Source organism: Hemicordylus capensis, chromosome 3, assembly GCF_027244095.1.
Source record: "Hemicordylus capensis ecotype Gifberg chromosome 3, rHemCap1.1.pri, whole genome shotgun sequence".
In the NCBI taxonomy this organism is placed as follows: domain Eukaryota; kingdom Metazoa; phylum Chordata; class Lepidosauria; order Squamata; family Cordylidae; genus Hemicordylus; species Hemicordylus capensis.
In genome coordinates this window covers 15,265,947-15,279,626 of record NC_069659.1, presented here as the reverse complement: position 1 = coordinate 15,279,626, position 13,680 = coordinate 15,265,947, and the positions used below count along the sequence as shown (strand labels likewise).

The window sequence follows — 13,680 nt, the reverse complement described above, 5'->3', positions numbered from 1 at the left end:
CTGACTCGACGGCACACTTTTCCTTTTAGATGTACCTTTAGAAACAATAGCCTTCTTTCTATTCTAATTATGTTACTTGTAAAGAAGCTAAAGAGAAGCAGAATTACCCTCCACAATGTTTATCACTGACTCTGTTAATTTTGTTAAATGATTGACATACGAGCAGGGCTGCACCAGTGCAGTGATAGAGCAGCCTAACAGAGCTTCCCAACTCACTGCAGCAGAGAAGGGGCAAACCTTGATGCCATCTCCTCCGCCAGGAAGCTCTCTGTGCCACCTGGAAATCTGTCCCCAAGGATTGCAGAGCCCTGAGGGGCTTTTCCTCAGGTGGCACAGAGGGGTTTCTGAAGGGGAGGTAGTCAAAAATTGCCACTTCTCCAGTGCAGTTAGTGGGAAATTCTGTTAGGCTGCTCTGGTGCATTCCTGAATGTCAGCCAGGGTCCATTGTGTCTGGCTCCTAAATTCTTGGGTTGGCTCCTTGATTCAAAGAGAAGTTGTCAGTGTCTGGTCTAGTTCAATATGTTTAGCTAGTAAGCGCAAGGCAGAAGCTCAGGTTTTTTAAAAATCAGAGTTAATCTCTCTCTCTCTCTCTCTCTCTTTTTTAAGAGTTGAGAGGATTTCCTCATTAGCACCACCAAATCAGTTTAACGAGCTGCCTCAACTGCTCAGATGTTTCTGCTTCATTATATGCAGTGCACATGACTTCCCCCACCCATAAGCTGATGCTGGCTGTTTCCAGCTGCCTGTTTTTATGAGTTTTTCAGAAGGTTGGTAGTCAGGACTGTTCTTTAAGCAATGATTTTAGTTCATTCTTCATTCCTGCAGCAAGGAGTCATCCAGCTTCGTCCGGGCATGATAACTTGTCATGCTGGATTCTTTCTCATATTTCTCAAAGTATGTTATGTCTTTTAAAGAACACCACCAAAAAACACCCAAGCTAATTTGATTTCTCAATCAAGGGTGGCAAACAGTGTTCTCCCTAATTTTTTTCATCTGTATGTGGAATGAATTTTGTTCTGGTCGGCAGTATCAAGGCAGTGTGCGCACACATGCATTCAGAGTGGGTCATTCCTGATTCAACCTGATTGGGATCTAAAAAAACTGAGTGGACATAAAAAAGACTTGTGAGCATGCATACATGTGCAAGCCTTAGAGGGAACACTAGTGGCAAGAGGAAAAGGTGAGCTGAAAAACAAATTGGAGGCTTATTTTATTGTATGGTCTTAAATGAATAACTTGTCAAGGCATGTCATGAGATACATTATCCTCTTGCCCTGTAAATATGAATTATTGCAGTGTAGGCTTTCTAATGATTCCACAGTGAGTTTTGCTAAGGTAAAAAGCAATAGTTTAACCTCTCTCTAGTGCAGAGTGTCTCAGACATCTGTGGCGTATACTTTTTTGAGCTATAGTTCACTTTTACAGCTGACCAGAGTTACTCTTAGTGTGTGTTAAAATAAAGCCATCTCTGTGTTTCTGAGAATGCTGGAGTAGTGATTCAGTGAATGAAAAGCAAAACCTGTGAACAACCTTGAACAGGTAGAAATGTGAAAAATATGCAGAATACACATGTAAAGGGTAAAAAAAATAATACTCTAAGTATAATCTGATCCACAAACTGCAAAAGGCATCAACAACACAGAGACATGTAAATGCAAAAAATGTGGGCTAATTAAAAAGCTCCACTGCAAGCTCCATGCAAAAAATGTGGGCTAACTTATTTATTTCCATTTATATCTCGCTCTTCCTACAAGGAGCCTAGAGCGGGTTCTACATACTTGAATTTCTCCTCACAACAACCCTGTGAAGTAGGTTAGGCTGAGAGAGAAGTGACTGGACCAAAGTCACCCAGCTAGTATCATGGCTGAATGGGGATTTGAACTCGAGTCTCCCCAGTCCTAGTCCAGCGCTCTAACCACTACACCATGCTGGCTCTAAATAAATAAATAAAAAGCTCCACGTTCATTGACTTGTGATCCATGATTCCCTGTTCTTTATCTTTGTTATTGGTGTAGTGATTCATGCAGAGACATAATGGGGGAACTCCTCAGAGGACAGCAGAATTACCAGCCCTTTGAGGAGAGTGCCCAACATGTCTCTGCATGAATCACTACTCCAGCATTTTCAGAAATATGGGTAATTCAATGAATGAACCAATCATTCACACGTAATGCAAGATACAGATGACCACTTGCCCTCACTGGAGGCAATTCGGAAGAAGGCAAGACAAACAAGTGAATTGTGCAGAGAAGCGATCTACCTCCTGTGGGTACTTTAGGCTCTTGGGAACCTTGGGGATTTTTTCAGCCTTTTTTGAGTCACAAGAGCCTTGAAAACCCATGCCTAGAGATGTGGGTTTTCTGGAAAACTTTGAACTGAAAAAAACTCTGGAAAAATTTGCATGGGAATTTTTTCCTTGAAAATCTTCCTCATTTGCATCAATTTTTGTGTATGCTATTTTTCCTGATTCCATAAAAGTCCCAAGTTCAGTCTCTGGCATCTCCAAGTAGGGCTGAGAGATTCCTATCATTAAAAACTTGGAGAGCCACTGCAAGTCAGTGTAGAGCAGTGGTTCCCAACCAGGGTTCCTCCAGATGTTGCTGAACTACAACTCGCAGCATCCCCAAGCACAATAAATTGTAGCTGGGGGTGATGGGAATTGTTGTTCAGCAACATCTGGAGGAACGCTGGTTGGGAACCACTGGTGTAGAGCAGGGGTTCTCAATGTTGGGTCCCCAGATGATGTTGGACTTAAGCTCCCATAATCCCCAACCAAAGGCCACTGGGGCTGAGGATTATGGGAATTAAAGTCCAATAACATCTGGGGACCCAATGCTGAGAATCCCTGGTGTAGAGTAGACTGAGCTAGATGGACCAATGGTGTGACTCAGTATAAGGCAGCTTCCTATGCTTCTGTGGGTTCAGCAGCTGGTGTTCTGTTGATGAACATATGGGAGTAGTCTGGTTGCTTTATCACCTGCAAGCTATAATCTCAGTGGCTTGGGGGTGTGTTTGTGTGCTGGGTACATCAGAGTTATTTCCGAAGGTGGAACTTTTAATCATGCTGACCAAGACACTGACCGTAATAACAGGTTAAAACAGAAAGCAAGAGGTGGCTAACCACAGTTTTTTCTACAAGAGTCAGCATGTCTGAGGACAGATTGGCTTAGGACAACATTTTGCATGTCCTCAGTTCAGTATGTTGAGATTGCAGGTGGTTGCAAGCAAAAACTTCCTGTGGGGAATTGTTGGGTGTTGGATGTTAACTGACTCACTTACCTCTCTAGCACCTTCAAGGAAGGTGGCGATGTTTCACTTGTATAATTGCCAGGAGGTCAATTAGCACACACAGACAATAAGTATAATTCTACCCTTAGGTAGCTGGTATTTGGTTTAGGACCTGAAATAGGAAAATCTACATCCTTTAAATATCTTGCCCTTGGCTGTTTAATGCCGGTTGGCTGGTGTATTGTATAAATTAGATAACACACCTATCCACCATCAAAGTGAATTCACATAGAGGCCCACAAATTGGAAGAAAATCCCCCAGTGAAAACAAATTAAATAACACCTCCCCCCACCCACCCAGCAGCAGCATTTAAAACTAACAAGAGCAATAAAAACAAAGCAACCCTACACAGCAGGCAAATTAGAAGATTGCTGGAAAAGGAGCCAGCCAAAAAACGGGCTTCAACTGAATCTTACAGACAGGGAGTTAGAGCTACAACAGAGAAGGCCCTTCGTGAAATGCCCCATGCAAAAAGGAATGTTATACATATGCCTTGGTTCTGAAGGAGAAGGGAAGTACCATATGGAGGAAATAGTAAATCCTTAATGTGGGATTTAAAGTGAGCTTAATCCAGTGGCGGCTGGTGGTGGGACTGGGAGGCACCAGGCAGGGCAGTTGATGGGTGGAGCCACAGTAGTGAGAGGTGGAGCCAATTGTGGAGGTGGAGCCAGGACTAGGTGGGTGCACTTAGTAATAACTGGCAAAGTGTAGATTTGTAGCTAACAAGTGTGATCAAAATACAAACACAGAGGCAAGCACACAAATCTCAGTTGCTCATCAGCAGAGATACAGAGAAATATGGAAAACATCAGTTGCTTTATAGTACTTAACAGGACTACAGTAGTGTGTAGATTTGTATCTAACGTGGCAGGATCAGCACATACACAAAACTGTAGCTTGCAAAGCCACAAGTAAAGCACAGACCTGCTACAAAAGGCTGCTTCTGTGGAGAGTAAATGCATTCAGAAGTCACCAGGGCAGCTTTGTCTGCCTGGTTATTTAAAAAATGAATACTACTACTAATAAACAACAACAAGAAGAAAGAACTCAGCCACAGTTCAGTGGTTAGTGTGCTGGACTAGACTGGGGAAATCAAAGTTCAAATCCTCATTCAGCCATGAAACTCATTGGGTGACTCTAAGACAGTCACCTATCTCTCAGCATAGGGCTGTCGGGAGGATAAATGTAGCCATGTGTATCACTCTGGGCTGGTTGGAGGAAGCACAGGCTATACATGTAAAAATAAATAAATCTAGATAAGCCACAGGTAAAGCAGAGACCAGCTACAAAAGTAGAGATCAAATGCATCCTGAAGTTACAAGGGCAGCTCTGCTTGCCTGTTTAAAAAATGCATATATAAATAGAAAAATCACAGGTTTTTCAATTATGCTTGCTGCAGATATCAACCATCTCCTGTAACTTAGAGGACTCTATTTATTTATTTATTTGATTTTTATACCGCCCTTCCAAAATGGCTCAGGGCGGAAGCAAAGAAGCATGGGGACACCCTCTCCATGCCTGCTGAACAGCTGGGTGCCCCTCTCTGCCCACCTTGGGTCTCCACCACTTAGTCTGGGTTTCCATCCTAGCAAACAACTTTTTAAAAAAATCATTTCCGTAATCCTTGTCCAATGAACCGTAACCCCCAGTGGACATAATAATGTTAAGATACTGGACACAATCCAGAGAAAAACCTGGTTAACACTCTGCATAGCAGATGGGTTTTTAAAATTATTTTCTTTCCAACAGAATCCACTCCTTCTCTACATACACCACAGCCACATGGAAAGCCACTTCTGCAAAGCAGTTTGGACTCAGAAATACATTCATATGCCCTAAAAGGACTTTCTGGCTTCTTATGCCAGTTTCTAATCCAGTCTTGCAGTTTGCTGTTCTTTCCAGTGTTTTATGGCATGTCATTTTGGGAATGGGCTATAATGCTTTGCATACAGATCAGACCAGTGAACAAGGGAAAGAAAGCAGAGGTTGCATTCCTCTTCTCCAAACAAAGAAACCATCAAAAGATCAGACTTACCAGCATGCAGGCAGCCTGCCTGCCCTCTAACCCAAATGATGATTTGATTCTTCTGAGTAGCTAAAAGAGAGACTTCCCCACTCTCTGGGCACTCTGGTTGGTTGCCTGAGGAGTCAGTCAGCTTAGTCCATCTCGAACTGGTTTATAGTGTAGTCCTAGGACTGCCGACTTTGCAAAAACAAAAGTGAGTATACTTATTGGCTCCTGCCTTATTAATATTAATACCAACTTGTCTGGTGGCTACTCGGGAATGGGCCTTCTCCGTTGCAGCCCTTGGACTTTGGAACGCGCTCCCTGTTGAAATAAGAGCTTTCCCATCTCTGGCAACTTTTAAAAAGGCACTGAAGACACAATTATTCACCAGGCTTTTAATTATCGTTTTAAATAATTTTAATACTGGGTTTTAAATGATTTTAATTGTTAATTGATTTGATGTTTTAAATGATTTTAATTGTAAGCTGCCCAGAGAAGCAAGTTTTGGGTGGTACAGAAATATTTTAAATAAATAACATAAATAATAAATATTAATATTTTAAGAGATCTGGGGCTTTTCATTTGTTGTATGCTGCCGCCGTCCACCATCAGGACTCTTAAAGCAGCTGCAGGCAAGAACAGCAAAATGGAAGCAGACACAACATGGCTGACTTAGCAATTTAAGATGAGTGCCTCCCCCTTTGCCTGTAGATAAGATCTGCCCCTAGATTAATCTCCTAGGATCAGCAAAATTGCACTTTCAGGTAATTGGGGTTGGATAGGGATCTCCCAGTTTGAACATTAGCTTTAATCCAAGGTGAGGCGAGTAGGGGAAGCAAGAGGAGGAATCTGTGATGACTCGCATGGGGGTCGTGGAGGATGATTTCTCAGATGAAGACCTGGAGCAGGCTGAAACTCTGATAGACTCAGCAGAGCCAGAGCTGACAGGCCTGCAGACACCTCTGCCTCCTTTCCATACTCCTGATGAAGCCTCCAAGGCCGCTGAAGTCGAGGTGCCTGCCCCAGATCCCCGACAGCGACATTTGGCCAGAGTACAGGCTCAGAGGGAGGAACGCCGCAGGTCGGAGAGGCTGGCCAGAAGGAACAGGTGTCCCAGCTCTGGCCCGGCTGCATCTCCCTGACAAGGCCTGGCTGCAGTGATGGGCGGGGCTCTCACCACATTGCCTATTTAGAGCAGCCTGAAAGCTGGGTCTGTGCTGGAAACAACATCCGTGGTGACCAGCCCTGGCCGTGAGCAACCCTGACCTAGAAATCTGGACCTCTTTGTTGTTGTCTGACCCCAATTCATGTTTACCCCTGATCCTGGGGAATTTCCAGTGTTGACTTCTGGCAACGTTTGCGACTACTCTCCGTTCCTGTCTGTCAGCTCTCCTTTCCCCTCTGAAAGGAGTGGTTGTCGCAGCTGCTGGGCAGTTGGCCAAGGTAGATCATTACAGAATCCCCAAGGCCCAATCTCTCCCTCAGGCAAGGGTGGTCAAACTTGACCCTCCAGCTGTTGTGGCTGGGGATGATGGGAATGGTAGTTCCAACAACAGCTGGAGGGTCAATTTTGCCCACCCCTGCCCTAGGAAGAACAACATCATGATTAATAGGACCATTTTCAAGCACCTGCTCTTGCCAGAGAGGATAGGTCCATTCAGTGGCTGGTGCCCATTGGAGATAAGTTGGAAAGTAGGGTGACTGACCGACAGTAGGCAGAGCCAGAGCAATGGTAGATGGAGCTGCAACCAACTAATTCTGGTTTGTCACTCTCCCCTTGTAATGACTCTAAAGAATGCTTAAACACTGCAGTGCAATTCTTTAACTCTTGGCATCTATCTGAACTTAGGAAGAATAAAACCTTACCCTGATTCTCTGCTGTGGGGGAAAAAAGTTGTGGCCAGGCCATTGCTACTCTCCAGTTACGGTGAGAAGGAGCAGGCTTGGGGAACGAGTGGTGCTATGGGCGTCTGTCCAGAGCAGTGATTCTCAACGTTGGGTCCCCAGATGATGTTGGACTTCAACTCCCATAATCCCCAACCAAAGGCCACTGGGGCTGGGGATTATGGGAGTTGAAGTCCAATAACATCTGGGGACCCTGTGTTGAGAATCCCTGGTCCAGAGCACGCAACTGCACATAAACAACTGTCCCTCTCCTGCACAGGAACACAAAAAGATAAATTATTTCTGGGGAAGCTCCTCTCCCCCCCCCCCCCCTGATGCCAGATCCAGATACTAGAATGGTCTAAAGGCAAACCTCCTCACCCCAGGAGTGCTGCTAACTGATGACCACATACATAATACAGTTGAACATATCAGCATTGCAGTGTTCCTCGACTTAAAGGATATTTTCTCAAGCAACATGCTGCTTCACTGTTTTAAAGCCCAGTCTAATTCATGATCAAAGCCATATTTTACTGTCGCTTGGAGAAATATCATTTCTCTTCATTCCCCGAGAGAAACCCTGCAAATAATTAAAAGCAGGCCCATAAACAGTGATCTCAACAGGCCTTCTCAGACCCCTTTCTGGAGTAGATTTTTGTCCCATGGAGGACAAGTCTGTCAATGGCTACTAGGTTTGATGGCTGTATGCTGCCTCCCGGGCACTTCCTAGATTAGACTCTGCAACAGGTTTATGTCTTATCTCGGAAGTGTGCTTCCACACTTCCTGTGTTGTCACACCACAGTCCCTACTCGGACAGCAGGGTGCCGTTCACATTTCCAATGCCTTGTCTCAAATTTAATCGCTGCGATATAGAGCTAGGATGTCATATATCTGGCGTAAGAAAGTTGCTGGGTTTTTGGGTTGTTTCCGTGAGACTGCTCACGTTTCGGAGCGACTTGCCTGAACGGAGGCATTTTGCTGCTGTTGAGCAGCTAGGCTGGAAAGCACCCAGGTTCAGAGGCAAGATGCCTCTGAATACCAGTTGCAGGGAGAGAGGGGCTTACCCCCTTCACTTTCTGCTTGTAGGCCTTCTGGTGGCATCTGGTTGGCTACTGTGGGAAACAAGATGTTGGGTTAGGCAGGCTTTAGTCCTGATCCAGCAAGTCTCTTACATCCCTTTCTTCCTGCTCCTGGATCATTCTGAGGGCAAACTGCTTGCCCCAGGAGTGATATTAACTGAACCTGTTCCAATAACGAATGGGGAATGACTTGTTATCATAGCGAGGATAACAGCATGGGTCACACACTGGGCCACACCCAGACTAAATTAGTCATAACTTGTCTCATTGAGTTCAGTGGCGCTTAGTCATGATTAACTACTCTGGGTGTCGTCCACTGACAGGCTAGGTCAGACTACACCCATCAACACACTCTCATTGGCTGGGATGAAGGCCTTCTGAGCCCTGACTGGTGAACAGATTGCATTAGAATCCATTGAACAGGTCTGTCAATCTTTGCTTTGCTGCTCCTGCTCCAAGAAGCTCTTCAGGATGAAGTTTGCCATCACCCATGAAGTCTTCCTCCTTTAAGGAAAAGAAAACGTTGTCCCTATTAGTCTCTTTAGGGACTTGTCTGCCAAGTTCTACAAAGACATGTTGTCATAGTGATGACATGACCTCCAAGCAGTCTACAGACTTTTTGGACAGGTGGTAAGTAAGGAGGCAGCCAGCCCTGGAAGGGATCCCGAGCCTGTTGAAGCAGTGCTCTACTTGCCCTAATGGGTCAGTCCTCTCCTGTGTCAGTGGCTATTTGTAATGATGGCTAAGTAGAACCTCCATGTTCAGTGGCAGTGTACCCCTGCATACCAGTTTCTGGGGACCAATAGTGAGAGTGAACTGTGCCTTGTGTTTTTGTGCCTTGCTTGTGGGCTTCCCAGAGGCATCTGGGAAATAGGTTGCTGGACTAGATGGACCTGATCCAACACAAAGTAAACTGTTGTCCAACAAGAGAGCAACTGTGCTGTCGAGAGTGTCTGAGGGGTCACACTGCAAGGAAGTCATACCAGTCAGCATTTTAGTGCCATTAAACTGCATTCCAAGTATTTATAACATTTGTGATAGTAATTTGTTCCAGTCCTGAAACTTGGCAGTCTGTACTAGACCAACAGGACAAGGCTTCTATTTCGAAAGTGTGGAATATGTAAGTTCCGTTAGCCTTAACTGGAGGTTTGGAAGCTACAGAATTGCTCGGGATTTGTCTGATGTGCATTCTTGTCATTTCTCTAAACTGGAAGCAATTTGTTTCGAGGCACCACCACCCCGCCCCCCCGGGAGAAAACTTAAAGAGACAATTTGCGGGGCAGGGATGGAAGAAATAACTTTTTGAAATTCTGCAAATTATAACTGGGGTCTTGGTGGCAAGCCTTGACTTTGTTCCCATTGTAGTCTCTCCTTATTTATGTAGGCAGGGAAGAATAAGTGTTTATTTCAGTTATAAACTTAGGCTTAGTTATTGTAGGGCTGTGCCAAAGGCTTCATGGAAAATGTAGGTTTGGAAGAGGGATCTGAAGGAAGTAAGCAGTGACCTTCCTGCCTGACCCATTTTGAAAGCAAATCTAAGAAAAAGCTTTGCTAGAGATAGAAATCATATTCTTATGTGTATTCAAAAAGCAAAATACTTAAGATGTTCTGTAGTTCCATGCTTAAAACTAGACAGCAGATTTTTTTTTAGCAAGTATGAATTCTGTATGTATATCCTGTGTTAGGCAACCTTTGACAAGACCTGCTTGAAATATTATAGAATGAAGTTACCTAGTTGCTCATGTTTCACAAGGTTTGTCTTGGTTTAACTGGCACAGGTGCACGAGGCTTTCTAAGGAACTCTGCTTTAACAGCTCATGATCTCAAGGGTTTACACTAAGCTGAGAGCCAAGTCCCTCATACTAGTTCAAATGAAAGCATTTTGCAACAGAGCTGTTGGCTTGGCCACTAGCATAGATTGCGAACACTGGGGAATAAGTTGGCTGTGCTGGCATGAAGCCTTTTTCTACTACTTGCTTGCTTTGCTGTGTGTGCATCATGGAGGCATCAAAATTTTTTGGCTGGTTTAGTGAACTTCTTGTTGGATTCATCTCCCTTTAAAAAATCTGAGTGGTTATATTCGTGTTGTGTTGGAGAATTATTGCATGTTTTTTTCTTCTCTGTGTGTGTGTGTGTGTGTGTGTTTTAAATCAAACTGGTATGTCAACTCTTACAATGAAGATTTGAACCAAGTGGAGTGAATCTGATTTGATGGGGAAGCCTTTTGCAGGAGCAGTGCCTTTAAGCAAACTCCAATGTAAATGTCCATCTTTTAACTGAAATATTGTGAGGGAAGCAGGGTGAGCAGGAAGCTTATGCTGGCTTGCATGCTTGTGGTGTTCTGTGAGAAATGGCAGGACAGTTGAAGAGACAAAATAGTATCTCCGCCTCCTGAGGCCTATCATTCATAATGGATCTATCTTCACAACTCTCTGTTTCCCGTCTCCTTTATCTTTGTAACTCAGATGCTCTGTGCTGTGCATGAACAGGAATTGGCAGCCGACTTCAAAGGTACTCTTAAAGCCATGGCACGTCTAACAGTCTTGGGCGTCCTTGATTGCTTTTGTTTTTTGATTTAGGTATTTATCATATTTCTATACGGCCTGACGTTTTCATCCCTAGGCGGTGTATATAAGTTAAAATATAACAAATATAAAAACAGGATAAAGTTATTAAAACAATAATGATATAGAACCATTTAAAATTAATTAAAAGCCTGAGAAAACAAGTGCGTCTTAAGGATCTCTTTTGAAACAGCCAGAAATGGAGAAACTCTGGTTTCAACAGGGAGTGCGTTCCTGGGGCAGCCACAGAGAACACCTGGTCCTGAGTAGCCACCAAACGAGCCGATGGTAGCTGTAACCAGACCTCAATTATAGCTACACCCCTGGCCAAAGCTGATAAAAAGAGCCCCCCAACTGTTGCCTCAACCTGAGAAATCAGAGAAAGTTCTGGATCCAGGCGCACTTGTTCATTTTGGGGGAGTGTAACTCCTTCCAGAAAAGGCAGATCTAAACCATCTCTCGAGTTTCATCTGTCTTATTTGGATTCAGTTTCCGTTTGTTTATCCTCCCACTTGTGAAACGGGATGTCACATTGCCTTTCCTCAATGGATGGGTGCAATATGTCTCATACTGTACACAGTCCATTAACATCCAAGTATTTAACATGCAAGGAAGCAGCACCGATCTTCTTCTGATCTTCTGCCAAATTCTCAAATTCAATCCTTTATTTTTTATTTTATTTTTTAAAATATCCCCTGACTGGGTTTTTGCTTGCCAGGATTTAGGCTGCATATTAGCTGCTGTTCTGGCCATTTTTTCCTCTAATGCCATGGTTATGCAAAATCAGTTTCAACCATTTTCTCAACAGGGGTGGGGGCACCTAATAAACATTACAATAAGCAGTAACTTCCTCCGTTGCTGCCTCATTGAGGGCATGAAGGGTATTATTTCCAGAATAATTAATTGCTCTTACTTGTACCAGGCAAATGCTTGAGCAGATATGAAGTAGCTTTATCTCAAGGCTGTGTCTATATTACAAATGTAAACTGGCATAAAAGTCATTTCTTCTCCCCAGGGAACTTGGGGAATGCAGTCCTTAATGGGGGAGGGTTTTCTAATTGAGAATCCCCAACCTTCTGAACAAACTCCATTTTCAGTCAGATCATGTTGTACACTAATTTGGCCCTCCTGCTGCCAATGTTAACTTGGTGGTTGGGGCAGTAGCGAGCATGAATCATCCCCTTGCTAAGCAGGATCCACCCTGGTTTGCATTTGGATGGGTGACTACATGTGAGCACTGTCTCCTGTAAGATATTCCCCTTAGAGGATGGGGCCCAAAGCTCAGTGGTGGTAGAGCATTTATTTATGGATTTTATTTGACAGCTGTAAGTTGGCATCCTCTCTGTTCGTGAATGTGTAATCAGAGTTACTTAAAGTATGCAAGCTAGTTCCAGCCCACACATGTTCTCCAGTATGACCCTTTTGTTGCCCACCTCTGGCATAGTTATGTTGAGAATTTAAGCTGCTTTTTAAAAATTAATAACATTTAGTTATAATTTATCTATGTGATAAATGGTCTTCTAAAGGTACAGAGGCCGATCTCTTTAGCTGCCCTCTTCTTCCTGCGCTGCCTTTAGGATTAGGGATGCCCTTTGATTGTAAAGGGGAATCCTCAAGGACTTTCCTTTACAAATATACATGAGGCAGTTCTTCGAACCAGGCTCCAGTTCGAGCTCGGAATGGCACCCCCCTTTGGGGCTCTGGTCTGGTTTGAATTCGGACTGCCCAAACCAGGCTGGCTCGATGCTGATCCCGGCTCGAAGCGAGTCGGTTAGCACATTCCTATTGGTGTGTGTGTGTGTGTGTGTGTGTGTGTGTCTTAATATAGCACACTGGCTCTTCATGAGTGTATGTGCTCCATTAACTGTGAAGAGTTTGTTGCTGGATGCGTCCAGCTTTGTTAAGGAGCCTGACCACACATGTGGGAGTTGGTTGATATGGCATAATTGCCCTGGCCCTTGGATAAGGGAGACATTGGCACCAAGTGTACCGAAGCTGGTCTTCTCTGTCCTAGATGCTAAAAGCCTAGTTAAATGCATTTTGTGATTGCCAGGTAGAGCTGACCCTAGGATAAATTGTGCCCTGGGCAAGGAGTGCCTTTGAGCATTCCCCTTAGATTATCAGTCATCCCCCCCACCTTAGAGCATCCCCCACCCCGATTATCAGTATTGCCAAGTGGTGTGGCATTTGCAGGACTGTAAATGCTGGTAGAGTAACAGGCCTTGCCACTGTCTCCAGGGCGCTTTCCAGACTAGACCCCACAATGGGGTCAGGAGGTATCTCCGAAGTGTGCTTCCACACTTCCTGCGTCGTGACACCGCAGTCCCTACACGGACAGCAGGGTGCTGTTCACATTTCCAATGCCTTGTTGCGAATTTAACTGCTGCGATAAAGAGCAAGGCCGTCATGTATCTGGCGTGAAAACGTTGCTGTCTTTTCGGGTTGCTGGTTGCTGCGAGACTACTCCCCCTGCTGTTTACTTTCTGAATGCGACTTGCCCAAACGGAGGCATTTTGCTGCTGTTGAGCAGCTAGGCTGGAAAGGGCCCAGGCTTCCCCAGCAGTGCCCATGAAAAGGCCACAGAGCTGCCTCTCAGTAATCTGTACTTTGCTGCCAGTGTTCTCCTGCTCTGGTTCTAGGGTCCCTCGGACGTCTCCCAGACCTGCAGCTGCTTCTTCCCTAGCTCACAGCAGACCGTACACTCAACAAACTGCAAGCCACCCAGCTCAGCTTGGGGCCCCTTCAGGTAGCCCCTCCTTACTCACCACAAAGGCAAGCCCTGTTGCCAGGAATGCTTTAGGAATTCACAAGGTTGGAGATCTCAGACATGTCTCCATATTCCGCTAGCTTCTTCT

The 13,680-nt window shown here is 44.7% G+C and overlaps 1 protein-coding gene across 9 annotated transcripts in view; it reads left to right on the top strand.

Moving 5' to 3' along the window:
- Nucleotides 1-13,680, top strand: part of SYTL2 (synaptotagmin like 2) — a 126,660-nt gene that overhangs the window by 11,646 nt on the left and 101,334 nt on the right. The window contains exon 1 of one of the 9 annotated variants that reach the window (XM_053304263.1): nt 5,357-5,508. The exons of 6 other annotated variants lie outside the window; for them this stretch is intronic. The gene's annotated coding sequence lies outside the window, so the exon portion shown is untranslated. Of the gene's footprint in view, nt 1-5,356; nt 5,509-5,921; nt 6,062-8,659; nt 8,892-13,680 lie in introns of those variants that run through there. 2 more of the 9 variants (XM_053304262.1, XM_053304265.1) reach the window with 2 other exon arrangements.